The sequence below is a fragment of the Canis lupus genome, chromosome 5, assembly GCF_011100685.1.
Source record: "Canis lupus familiaris isolate Mischka breed German Shepherd chromosome 5, alternate assembly UU_Cfam_GSD_1.0, whole genome shotgun sequence".
In the NCBI taxonomy this organism is placed as follows: domain Eukaryota; kingdom Metazoa; phylum Chordata; class Mammalia; order Carnivora; family Canidae; genus Canis; species Canis lupus.
This window is the reverse complement of record NC_049226.1, coordinates 12,358-25,611: the sequence shown is the minus strand read 5'-3', so window position 1 is coordinate 25,611 and position 13,254 is coordinate 12,358. Positions and strand designations below refer to the sequence as shown.

Here is a 13,254-nt window from a genome sequence, read left to right as displayed (position 1 = left end):
CAGCAGTTGAGCAACTCCCTTGGGCCCAGGGCGTGATCCCAGAGTCTCGGGACTGAGTCCCACCTCCGGTTGCCTGCAGGGAGCCTGCTTCTCCCTCTACCTGTGTCTCTGCTTCTCTCTGCATCTATCATGAATAAATAAATAAAATCTTAAAAAAAACAAAAAAACTAAAACCATAGAGATAGAAAGTATCATTTGGTAGTTGCCAAAAGCTGGGAGGTAGGAGAAGAAGGCTAGCAATGGGTTGGGAGGAAAAATTTGAAAAACATTTATCTATTAAAAGCTATCTACAATATATTAAAAAGAACTTTTACAATTCAAAGAATAAAGGCAAAAAAAAGACAAAGCAAAGCAAAACAAAACAAAACAAAAAATCAAAACCAAAACAAACAAACAAACAAACAAAACCAAAGAAGCCAATAAACTAAAACTTTAACAGAAACATTGCCAGACAAGATATATGAATGTTAAACAATCAAATGAAAAGATCCCTAACATCACGAATCACCAGGGTAATGTTAGTGAAATCCATACATATCCACTAGAATGACTAAAGTTAAAAACACTGAGAATACCAAGAGTTGATAAGGATTTGGAGCATCTTGAAATTTCACATATTGATGATGGTAATGCAAATATATAGCCAGTGTGGAGTATCATTTAAAAAATACATACTAAATCAGTAATCTCATCCCAAATATTTTATTAAAGGAAATGAAAATATATGCCACTGCAAAGTTATGCATACAATTGTTCATATCAGGTTTTTCCATAAACGTTAAAGAAAGTAAATCAAATTCAGATTCAATAATTCAATAAGTGGATAAAAAAGTCACAGTATGTCTAAGTAATAAAATACTACTTAGCAATGAAAAAATCAAGCTGCTGATATTAACATCTTATTAACATAAAAAGTCTCCAAAGCATTATGCTAAGAGAAAGATGTTATTACAAAAACTATCACATGATTCCATTTGTATGCAGTTCTAGAAAATTTATAATGACAGAGCTGTCAGTGGTTTGTAGAGGGGAAGGATGAAATAAGGGGGTTGATTGTGAAGGTGTATGAAAATCTTTTTGGAATATGGAAGTATTCTCTATCAGATTTGTTTTTTTTTTTTTTTTAAGATTTGTATTTGGGAGAGAGAGAGAAAGAGGAAGAGGGAGCATGAGCAGGGAGGACGGTAGAGGGAAAGGGAGAAGGAGATCTCCCCTCTGAGCAGGGATCCAAAGATTATGACCTGAGTCAAAGGCAGATGCTTAACTGACTGAGCCACCCAGGCACCCTTATATCATGATTTAACGATTTATTTATTTCTTTGAGAGGGAGGTAGGGACAGAGGGACAGGGGCAGGACCTTTAAGCAGACTTCCCACTGAGTGCAGAGCCCAACATGGGATTTGATCCCAGCATCCTGAGACATAACCTCAACTGAAACCAAGAGTCCGACGCTCAACTGACCGAGCCACCTAGGTGCCCCCCACATTGATTTAATGATGGTTTAATGAATGTAGACATCTACCATAACCCATTAAATTGTATGTTTACAATTGGTGAATTTTATTATATGTATATTCTATCTCAACACAAAATGTTTTAGAATTTCAAGGTATATACAAAAAAGAAAATTTCTAAGTTACCAAGATTGCAAGATACTCATTTAATTTTATTACAGCATGCATTTTTACTATAAGCAACGAACAACTGAATAACAGCACTAAAAATATCATCTAGTAGAGCATTGAAAGATTTAAAAGCCTACAGTAAATTTACCAAAACATGCACTGAAATCTGCTTTGTTGAAATTATAGAAAGCCTAAATAAATAGATTTACTATGCTAATGAATTATGATTATTAAGATATTGAGTTCCCCCAAAGTGAACTATAAAGTTAATACCATTTGAATTAAAATTCCAGTCTTGTAAAAGTTGAAAGGCTGATTCTATTTTTTTCATGAAAAGCCAAAGAATACAGAATAGTCAAAATAATTATTTTAAAGAAAAAGTTTGAGGAATTACACTTCTTTCAAGACTTAGTATAACACCATAGCAATCAGAAAACTGTTGTATTGGCATAAGAGTATATCAGAGCAGCAGAAAAGAGAGTTCAGAAAGACTGCACATGTATTATTTATTGATTTTTGCCAAGGATGAATTCAAAGAGAATTCTTTGGACAAAGAGAATTCTTTTAAACAACTGGTGCAGGAACAATTAGCCATAAAAAACAAATAACATGCCCTGATCCCACCATATGCTATGCACCCTAATTGACTTAAAGAGGATCACAGACCTAAACATAAAACCAAAACTATTAAATATATAGAAGAAAACACAGCATATCTTTGAAAACATGGAGAAGGCAAGGATCCCTGGGAAAGGACAAAAGAAACACTAATTATTTTTTTAAATGATAAATTTGACTTCATCAAAATCTAAAATATGTGTTCTTCAAAGGACATAATGTTTAATATGAAAAGGCAAAATATGGGTTAAGAGAAAATACCTATGATTCATACATCTTGACATGAGACTTTTATCTTGATTATAACTTAAAAATTAAAAGACAAACATATCACCATAAAAATGAACGAAAGAACATGCATTTATTTGACCACTAATGGCCAATGAGTTCATGGAAACATACTAATTTGACACTATTAGTATGGAAATTAAAGTTAAAATCATTATGTAATCTCACTTTCCACAGAGTAGACTGGCTAATAGCAAGAAGATAAATAAGCATTGGCAAAGATGAAGAGCTATGGAACTCTCCTACCTTTCGGGGGGCTGTATAAAACATTTTTTCAACTTCAGATTTAGTTAAAATGCATAGATAAGGGGGCACCTGGGTGGCTCAATTGGTTAAGTGTCTGCCTTCAGCTGGCGTCACGATCTCAGGGGTCCTGGGATTGAGCACCATATTGGGCTCCCTGTTCCTCAGGGAGTCTGCTTCTCCCTCTGCCCCTCCCCTCATTCCTGCCTGTGCATTTTCTCTCTCTTAAATAACTAATTTTTTAATCTAAAAATTAAATAAAAAATAAAATGCATAAAGATGCTGATGTAATAAGAACATTATTAAACAGAAATATTCTTATCTTGATAGAAATGAAATTTAGAACTAAATGAAACTATTCTTAAACTGTAATTAATTAATAAAATAGCTTCTATATAGAAAGCATATTACAGGAACAAATTGCCAAGTTCACCATCATAATAGATGATCACATATCTCACTAAATATTTAAAAAATAAAGCAGACAAGAAATCAGAAAAAATGTAAAAAGTGCAAGTAACAAGACTGATATATAATTAGACATATATAAATGGCACATGTATAATGTATGTGTATCCCCAAAACAAAAGAATAGTTTCTTCTTCAGCACATGAGGAATGATTACAAAACAAACAAACCAACATAAATTAGGCAATCAAGTTAGAGTCATCACAATTAGAAATACATATCATGCAGATAACATTCTCTGAAAATAGTCAAAAACTAGAAAAGCTCATTGACAGTTCCCTCATATTTGTTTGCTTTACAAGCTTATTACAAGCATCTTGACATAAAATCATTAGAACAGTGTAACATGTCTCTCTCTCTCTTTTATCCAGAATTGTCGATAGCAAATCAATCCTTATATAACATCATACATTTTTGAGGTTCTGGAATCACTGCATAGGATTCTGTAATAGATTACATGCTAAAGTGACAGGGTTCATCAAAAAGAAGTTACTGCGTTATTGAGGACCATCATCTTTGAGGAAGAGCATCTTATGGGAGTGGTCTGGAGTCCCCTTGCCCAGCATGTGAGGTGCATTTCAGGGTCGAGGGCCACCCCAGGGCTGGGCCTACCTGGAAGCTGTGGCAGCAACGTGGGACAAACCCCATGGAGCAATCAGCCATAGGAGGGACCTGGAATCCCAAACCGTCTCACCACTCACCAAACAATGCCAATCAAGACACATTTCACTGCACAGGAGAAAAAAAAATGTAAACCAAAAAGGCTCAGGGCCTGCTCCATTAGGGATCTAACTGGACTCTCACCCTGGGTGGCAGCCTCCACCCTGTGTATAAAAACACAGGTGGGATGCAGAGAACACAATGGACAGCATCCTGCATTACCCTTTGGCCATCAGGTGTCCTGACCCACGGCTGTGAGAGTGAAGGGGAGTGTCTCTGTGGTGAGCAGGTCCCCCCAGGCAGGGTATCTAGGGTACCTGTGGAACTCAGGTGGCCTCACAGAAGACGGACACACTACCCTGTGCTGTCCACTAAGTGCCCTCAGCCTGGACAGTGGTTATGCTTGCTCCTCAGGCAGCCGGTCTAGTACTAGAGCCCCTGCTGGTTGGGGGCTGCATCAGGGCTTCCTCCCAAAGCAGGTGGAAAGAGTCAAAGTAAAAAAGAAAAGATAAACCAATGCAACGTTTCACTTTGCCATCTGAATGGTGGGCCATGGAGGGCCCAGGTCATGCGCCCTGTCCCCAAGGTGTTGTAGGCCAGGCTCAGCACTTGGCCAGCCTCACTTTCATCTCCTCCAAAAAGTTGCTCAGCAGTGTCTGGTCACTGCATTCCCATCAACAGATAGGGGCTTCTCCCCTTCACCAGGAGGCAGGCACGGTGGCCCTGGATGGAGCAGCTGTACATGCAGATGCAGAAGTCTACGCCACCATGAAAAAATGGAGATGAAAACAGACATTTGCACTTGGGCCAGAAGATGGCAGAAGAGTAGGGTCCTCCAAGTCACCTGTCCCAAACAAATTATCTACATAACCTTCAAATCATCCTGAAAATCTATGAATTCGGCCTGAGATTTAAAGCTGGAATGCTGCAGTGAGAAGAGTTCAGGCTTCTATCAAGGTAGGAAGACGGGGGAAAAGAAATAAAGAAACAAAAGGCTTCCAAGGGGGACGGGGCCCGCGAGGAGCCAGGCTAGGCCGGGGCGAGTGTCCCCAGGACAGGAGAGCCCCGTCCCGGAGACGCAGGAGCTGCACCAACCCTCCCGGGCGGAAAGGGGCTCTCAGGGAGTTGGAGCAGGACCCAGGAGGGCGGGGATGCCCTCGGGCTTCCGGGGACACTAACAGACACCTGCGCCCTGGGAGAGTGCGCCGAGCTCCCTAAGGGCTGCAGCGCGCACGGCGGGACCCGGAGCAGCTCGGGGGGGCTCGGGGGCGGCTCCGCGGAGGGGGCTGCGGGGCGGGAGCAACTCGGGGGGGCTCGGGGGCGGCTCCGCGGAGGGGGCTGCGGGGCGGGAGCAACTCGGGGGGGCTCGGGGGCGGCTCCGCGGAGGGGGCTGCGGGGTGGGAGCCTGAATCCAACAGCGCAGGCCCAGGAGCACTGGATCCAGCACTGGCCCAGGATCCGGCCTCCCCCGGGACAGGCAGAGGCCGGGAGGGCCCAGGACAGCGGGGACGCTCCTGCCCCGAGCTGAGCATATCAGCGGCCCCGCCCCCGGAGCATCCAGGCCCTGCAGATGGAGAGCTCTGTAGTTACTGCGGGGGCTGAATCCAGGGCTCCAGAATTGGCCCCGCCACTGGGGCCTCACGGGGTAAACAACCCCCACTGAGCCTCAGAGTGGCCTCACCGGATAAACAGCTCAAACATCTATCCCTGAGCCCTGCACCACACAGGGGGCTGAGCAGCTCCCCCAAATGCTAACACCTGTAAATCAGCACAGCAGGCCCCTCCCCTGGAAGACAAGCTAGACCAACAGGGGAAAAACAAGTTATTGACCAAGCAGAACTGGAAAGTTCCAGGGGAAGTAGAGGGACTTACAGTATACAGAATCAGAGGATACTCCCCCTTGATTTTTCTTTGTTGTTATTGTTTTTTCAGTTCTGGTTTGCTCCCCCTTTTTTCTTTTTTCTCTTCTCTTTTTTTTTTTTTTTTTTTTTTTGCTTTTTTTTCTTTTCACTTTTTTCCTTCCTTTTTTCTTTTTTCTTTATTTCATTTTCTTTCCTTCTTTCTCTTCTCTCTTTCTCTCCATTTCGCAATACAACTTGTTTTTGGCCACTGCACTGAGTAAAATGACTAGAAGGAAAACCTCACCTCAAAAGAAAGAATCAGAAACAGTCCTCTCTCCACAGAATTACAAAATTTGGATTAAAATTCAGTGTCAGAAAGCCAATTCAGAAGCACTATTATAAAGCTACTGGTGGCTCTAGAAAGAAGCATAAAGGACTCAAGAAACTTCATGACTGCAGAATTTAGATACAATCAGGCAGAAAGTAAAAATCAATTGAATGAGATGCAATCCAAACTAGAAGTCCTAACCATGAGGGTTAACGAGGTGGAAGAATGAGTGAGTGACATAGAAGACAAGTTGATGGCAAAGAGGGAAACTGAGGAAAAAAGAGACAAGCAATTAAACGACCAGGAAGACAGATTAAGGGAAATAAACGACAGCCTGAGGAAGAAAAACCTACGTTTAATTGGGCTTCCCGAGGGCACTGAAAGGGCCAGAGGGCCAGAATATGTATTTGAACAAATCCTAGCTGAAAACTTTCCTAATCTGGGAAGGGAAACAGGCATTCAGATCCAGGAAATAGAGAGATCCCCTCCTAAATCAATAAAAACCACTCAACACCTCCACATTTAATAGTTAAGCTTGCAAATTCAAAAGATAAAGAGAAGATCCTTAAAGCAGCAAGAGACAAGAAATCCCTGACTTTTATGGGAAGGAGTATGAGGGTAACAGCAGACCTCTCCACAGAGACCTGGCAGGCCAGAAAGGGCTGGCAGGATATATTCAGGGTCCTAAATGAGAAGAACATGCAACCAAGAATACTTTATCCAGCAAGGCTTTCATTCAGAATAGAAGGAGAGATAAAGAGCTTCCAAGACAGCAGGAACTGAAAGAATATGTGACCTCCAAACCAGCTCTGCAAGAAATTTTAAGGGGGACTCTTAAAATTCCACTTTAAGAAGAAGTCCAGTGGGACAATCCACAAAAACAAGGACTGAATAGATATCATGATGACCCTAAACTCATATCTTTCAATAGTAACTCTGAATGTGATTGGGCTTAATGACCCCATCAAAAGGCACAGGGAGGGATCCCTAGGTGGTGCAGCGGTTTGGCGCCTTCCTTTGGCCCAGGGGGTGACCCTGGACCCGGGATCAAATCCCACATTGGGCTCCCGGTGCATGGAGCCTGCTTCTCCCTCTGCCTGTGTCTCTGCCTCTCTCTCTCTCTCTCTGTGACTATCATAAATAAATCAATTAAAAAAGAAAGGCGCAGGGAGACAGACTGTATAAAAAAGCAGAACCCATCTATTTGCTGTCTACAAGAGACTCATTTTAGACAGAGGGACACCTACAGCCTGAAAATAAAAGGTTGGAGAACCATTTACCATTCAAATGGTCATCAAAAGAAAGGAGGGGTAGCCATCCTTATATCAGATCAACTAAAATTTACCCCGATGACTGTAGTGAGAGATGAAGAGGGACACTATATCATACTTAAAGGATCTATCCAAAAAGAGGACTTAACAATCCTCAATATATATGGCCCAAATGTGGGAGCTGCCAAATATATCAATCAATTAATAACCAAAGTTGAGACATACATAGACAATAGTACACATACTTGGTGACTTTAATGTAGCACGTTCTACACTCGATAGGTCTTTTAAACACAATGTCTCAAAAGAAACGAGAGCTTTAAACACACTGGACCAGATGAATTTCTCTTATATCTACAGAACTTTACATCCAAACTCAATGGAATACACATTCTTCTCAAGTGCACATGGAACTTTCTCCAGAATAGACCACATACTGGATCACAAATCGGGTCTGAACCAATACCGAAAGATTGGGATCGTCCCCTGCGTTTCTCAGACCATAATGCCTTGAAATTAGAACTAAATCACAACAAGAAGTTTGGAAGGACTTCAAACACGAGGAGGTTAAGGACCATCCTGCTAAAAGATGAAAGGGTCAACCAGGAAATTAAGGAAGAATTAAAAAGACGCATGGAAACTAATGAGAATGAAGATACAACCATTCAAAATCTTTGGGATGCAGCAAAAGCAGTCCTGAGGGGGAAATACATCACAATACAAGCATCCATTCAAAAACTGGAAAGAACTCAAATACAAAAGCTAACCTTACACCTAAAGGAGCTAGAGAAAAAACAGCAGATAGATCATACACCCAGCAGAAGAAGACAGTTAATTAAGATTAGAGCAGAACTCAAGGAAATCGAGACCAGAAGAACTGTGGAACAGATCAACAAAACCAGGAGTTGGTTTTTTGAAAGAATTAGATAAACCATTAGACAGCCTTATTAAAAAGAAGAGAGAGAAGACTCAAAGTAATAAAATCATGAATGAGAAAGGAGAGATCACTACCAACACCAAGGAAATACAAACGATTTTAAAAACATATTATGAACAGCTATACACCAATAAATTAGGCAATCTAGAAGAAATGGACGCATTCCAGGAAAGCCACAAACTACCAAAACTGGAACAGGAAGAAATAGAAAACCTGAACAGGCCAATAACCAGGGAGGAAATTGAAGCAGTCATCAAAAATCTCCCAAGACACAAAAGTCCAGGGCCAGATGCCTTCCCAGGGGAATTCTATCAAAGGTTTAAAGAAGAAACCATACCTATTCTACTAAAGCTGTTTGGAAAGATAGAAAGAGATGGAGTACTTCCAAATTCATTCTATGAGGCCAGCATCACCTTAATTCCAAAACCAGACAAAGACCACACCACAAAGGAGAATTACAGACCAATATCCCTGATGAACATGGATGCAAAAATTCTCAACAAGATACTGGCCAATAGGATCCAACAATACATTAAGAAAATTATTCACCATGACCAAGTAGGATTTATCCCCACGATGGAAGGCTGGTTCAACATTGGTAGAATAATCAATGTGATTCATCATATCAGCAAGAGAAAAACCAAGAACCATATGATCCTCTCATTAGATGCAGAGAAAGCATTTGACAAAATACAGCATCCATTCCTGATCAAAACTCTTCAGAGTGTAGGGATAGAGGGAATATTCCTCAACATCTTAAAAGCCATCTACGAATAGCCCACAGCAAATATCATTCCCAATAGGGAAGCACTGGGAGCCTTTCCCCTAAGATCAAGAACAAGACAGGGATGTCCACTCTCACCACTGCTATTCAACATAGTACTGGATGTCCTAGCCTCAGCAATCAGACAAATAAAAGACATTAAAGGCATTCCAATTGGCAAAGAAGAAGCCAAACTCTCCCCCTTCACCGATGACATGATACTCTACATAGAAAACACAAAAGCTTCCACCCCAAGATTGCTAGAACTCATACAGCAATTTGGCAGGGTGGCAGGATACAAAATCAATGCCCAGAAGTCAGTGGCATTTCTATACACTAATAATTAGACTGAAGGAAGAGAAATTAAGGAGTCAATCCCATTTACAATTGCACCAAAAAGCATAAGATACCTAGGAATAAACCTCACCAAAGAGGTAAAGTATCTATACCCTAAAAACTATAGAACACTTCTGAAAGAAATTGAGGAAGACACAAAGAGATGGAAAAATATTCCATGCTCATGGATTGGCAGAATTAATATTGTGAAAATGTCAATGTTCTCCAGGGCAATTGACACGTTTAATGCAATCCCTATCAAAATACCATGGACTTTCTTCAGAGAGTTAGAACAAATTATTTTAAGATTTGTGTGGAATCAGAAAAGACCCTGAATAGCCAGGGGAATTTTAAAAAAGAAAACCATAGCTGGGGGCATCACAATGCCAGATTTCAGGTTGTACTACAAAGCTGTGGTCATCAAGACAGTGTGGTACTGGCACAAAAACAGACACATAGATCAATGGAACAGAATAGAGAACCCAGAAGTGTACCCTATATTCGATAAAGGAGGAAAGACTATCCACTGGAAGAAAGACAGTCTCTTCAATAAATGGTGCTGGGAAAATTGGACATCCACATGCAGAAGAATGAAACTAGACCACTCTCTTTCACCATACACAAAGATAAACTCAAAATGGATGAAAGATCTAAATGTGAGACAAGAGTCCATCAAAATCCTAGAGGAGAACACAGGCAACAACCCTTTTGAACTCAGCCACAGTAACTTCTTGCAAGATACATCCACGAAGGCAAAAGAAACAAAAGCAAAAATGAACTATTGGGACTTCATCAAGATAAGAAGCTTTTGCACAGCAAAGGATACAGTCATCAAAACTAAAAGACAACCTACAGAATAGGAGAAGATATTTGCAAATGACGTATCAGATAAAGGGCTAGTTTCCAAGATGTGTAAAGAACTTATTAAACTCAATACCAAAGAAACAAACTACCCAATCATGAAATGGGCAAAAGACATGAACAGAAATCTCACAGAGGAAGACGTAGACATGGCCAACATGCACATGATAAAATGCTCTGCATCACTTGCCATCAGGGAAATACAAATCCAAGCCACAATGAGATCCCACCTCACACCAGTGAGAATGGAGAAAATTAACAAGGCAGGAAACCACAAATGTTGGAGAGGATGCGGAGAAAAGGGAACCCTCTTACACTGTTGGTGGGAATGTGAACTGGTGCAGCCACTCTGGAAAACTGTGTGGAGGTTCCTCAAAGAGTTAAAAATAGACCTGCCCTACGACCCAGCAACTGCACTGTTGGGGATTTACCCCAAAGATACAAATGCAATGAAACGCTGGGACACCTGCACCCCGATGTTTATAGCAGCAATGGCCACGATAGCCAAACTTTGGAAGGAGCCTCAGTGTCCAACGAAAGATGAATGGATAAAGAAGATGTGGTTTATGTATACAATGGAATATTATTCAGCTATTAGAAATGACAAATACCCACCATTTGCTTCAATGTGGATGGAACTGAAGGGTATTATGCTGAGTGAAGTAAGTCAATTGGAGAAGGATAAACATTATATGGTCTCATTCATTTGGGGAATATAAATAATAGTGAAAGGGAATATAAGGGAAAGGAGAAGAAATGTGTGGGAAATATCAGAAAGGGAGACAGAACATAAAGACTCGTAACTCTGGGAAACATACTAGGGGTGGTGGAAGGGGAGGAGGGGTGTGGCGGTGAACGGGTACAGGCACTGTGGGGGGCACTTGAGGGGATGAGCACTGGGTGTTATTCCGTATGTTGGCAAATTGAGCACCAATAAAAAATAATTTTTTATTAAAAATAAAATAAAAAATATTTTAAAAAATGACAAGATAGTGAGTCAATGACAATACTTGCTTCCAATTTATACCTCCCTTCAGAAATACCTGTTTCTAGATTGTGAGATTACATTTTTAAGATATTCCACATCCCTTATAATATATACTTGAATAATAAAAATTCTGGAGCCCTACTTGTGTTGAGTTTTGGCTACATCAAGTTTGAGTCTCTGACTGCCTCAAATTCCTCATTTGAAAAACAGTGATTATAATGTTAGTACGTTCTTTATTTATCAGCTTTTATTATAAAATATATCATTTCATATCTAGAAGAAAATGAAGATTTAAAAATTAATAGAATGCTATTGTCACATATTTCTCATGTGAATAATTACTTTCCAAATAATATATTTTGGATCCTTTTTATAGTAGTGTTGATTATAAGGATAACTCTTCAAAATATAAAGCTGGACTTTGGGAGAGAAGGGAGTCCTTACTCAAGTGTTCTATGTAACCTTTGCCCTTCTGTGTTGCACTATACACAGTGTGGCAGTTCTCTTTTCCAAATGATTATCAGTGTACATGCTTTGTTCGATAGAAAAATTAAAGAATGATTCACACACATGTCGTATTTTAATGATTATAGAATAGCAGTTCTTACTATTTATTTCTTAAAGATTGAAAAGATATCATTATCACATGAGAAATTGAAAACAGATAATGATTTTATATATTCTAAGCACAGAAATACCATTTTGTAACATTTAGAAAAACATTTGTTGCCATATATAAAAAATTTACTTGATAAACTAATTCTCCCAAGTACAAGGATAACTGGGACGCTTAGGAAGCAGACTGTGCCACCATCATAGTCTGACACATGGCAGGAAGGGATCACTTCCTGTACAGCATTCTTCTCACAGCATCTTTCACGTCTCTGTTTCTTAGACTGTATATCAGAGGGTTTTAGCATTGGGATGATGAGTGTGTAGAGCACAGCTATGACCTTGTTTTGCCCTGGGGAGGAGATGGCCCCAGGCTGGGCGTACATGAAGAACACAGTCCCATAGAACAAACTCACCGTGGCCATGTGGGAGCCACAGGTGGAGAAGGTCTTACCCCTACCATAGGTGGAGGGGATCTTCAGGACAGTGGAGAGTATGTAAGCATAGGAAACCAGGATGACACTTGTGGTGGTGACAATGATGAGGGAGGAGAGAATGAATAGCACCATCTCGTTCACAGACGTGTCAACACATGAGATCTTGATCAGGGCTGGGACATCACAGAAGAAGTGGTCCAGTCGGTTTTCTCCACAGAAACGCAAGCTGAAGGTGAATCCTGTCTGGACCATGGAGTTGATGCCTCCACAGATGTAGGAGCCAATTACTAAATGAACACAAACCTGTTGAGACATACGGACAGGATAGAGGAATGGCGAGCAAATGGCTGAGAAGCGATCATATGCCATCACGGCCAGAAGAAAGCCTTCAGTTGTGACAAACAGAGCAAAGAAGAAAAATTGGGCTGCACAGCCATTGTAGGAAATCTTCTTTTCATGAGATAGGAAGTTGGCTAAAGTTTTGGGAGCAATGACTGTAGAGTAGCAGAGATCTAAATAGGATAAGTTTCTAAGGAAGAAATACATAGGTGTATGAAGCCTCGAGTCCATCCTGATGACAATTATCATGCTGGTATTTCCCACCACAGTGACCACGTAGGCCAGCAAGAACACCAAGAACAAGAAGATCTGCAGCTTCGGAGGGGTTCTGAAGCCCAGCAGAATGAACTCAGTCACTCCTGAGGAATTCCTGTTCAGCTGGCTCTTCATGGCTGCGATGCAGGAGGAACTGGGGAGATGGTAAACTTGAAAGAAAGGAGTGCTCAGAATACTTGTTTTAGTAAAAATAACTAAAACCAGACAAATCCTATATAGAATACAAAGATTTGTGCATACAGAGGATAGAAGACACACAGGACAATTGAAAGATAGCTATGAATGGAAAAAAGAAGAAGTATGTATTTAAAAAGCTTGTGTTGTATGTATTTAGGCGTCTGCTATTACAGTTATAAAGTGTCC

At 40.6% G+C, this 13,254-nt stretch overlaps 1 pseudogene; it reads right to left on the bottom strand.

Moving 5' to 3' along the window:
- Positions 1 to 12,068: 12,068 nt before the first annotated feature.
- LOC119876268 lies at positions 12,069 to 13,005 on the bottom strand (annotated as a pseudogene).
- Positions 13,006 to 13,254: the final 249 nt, after the last annotated feature.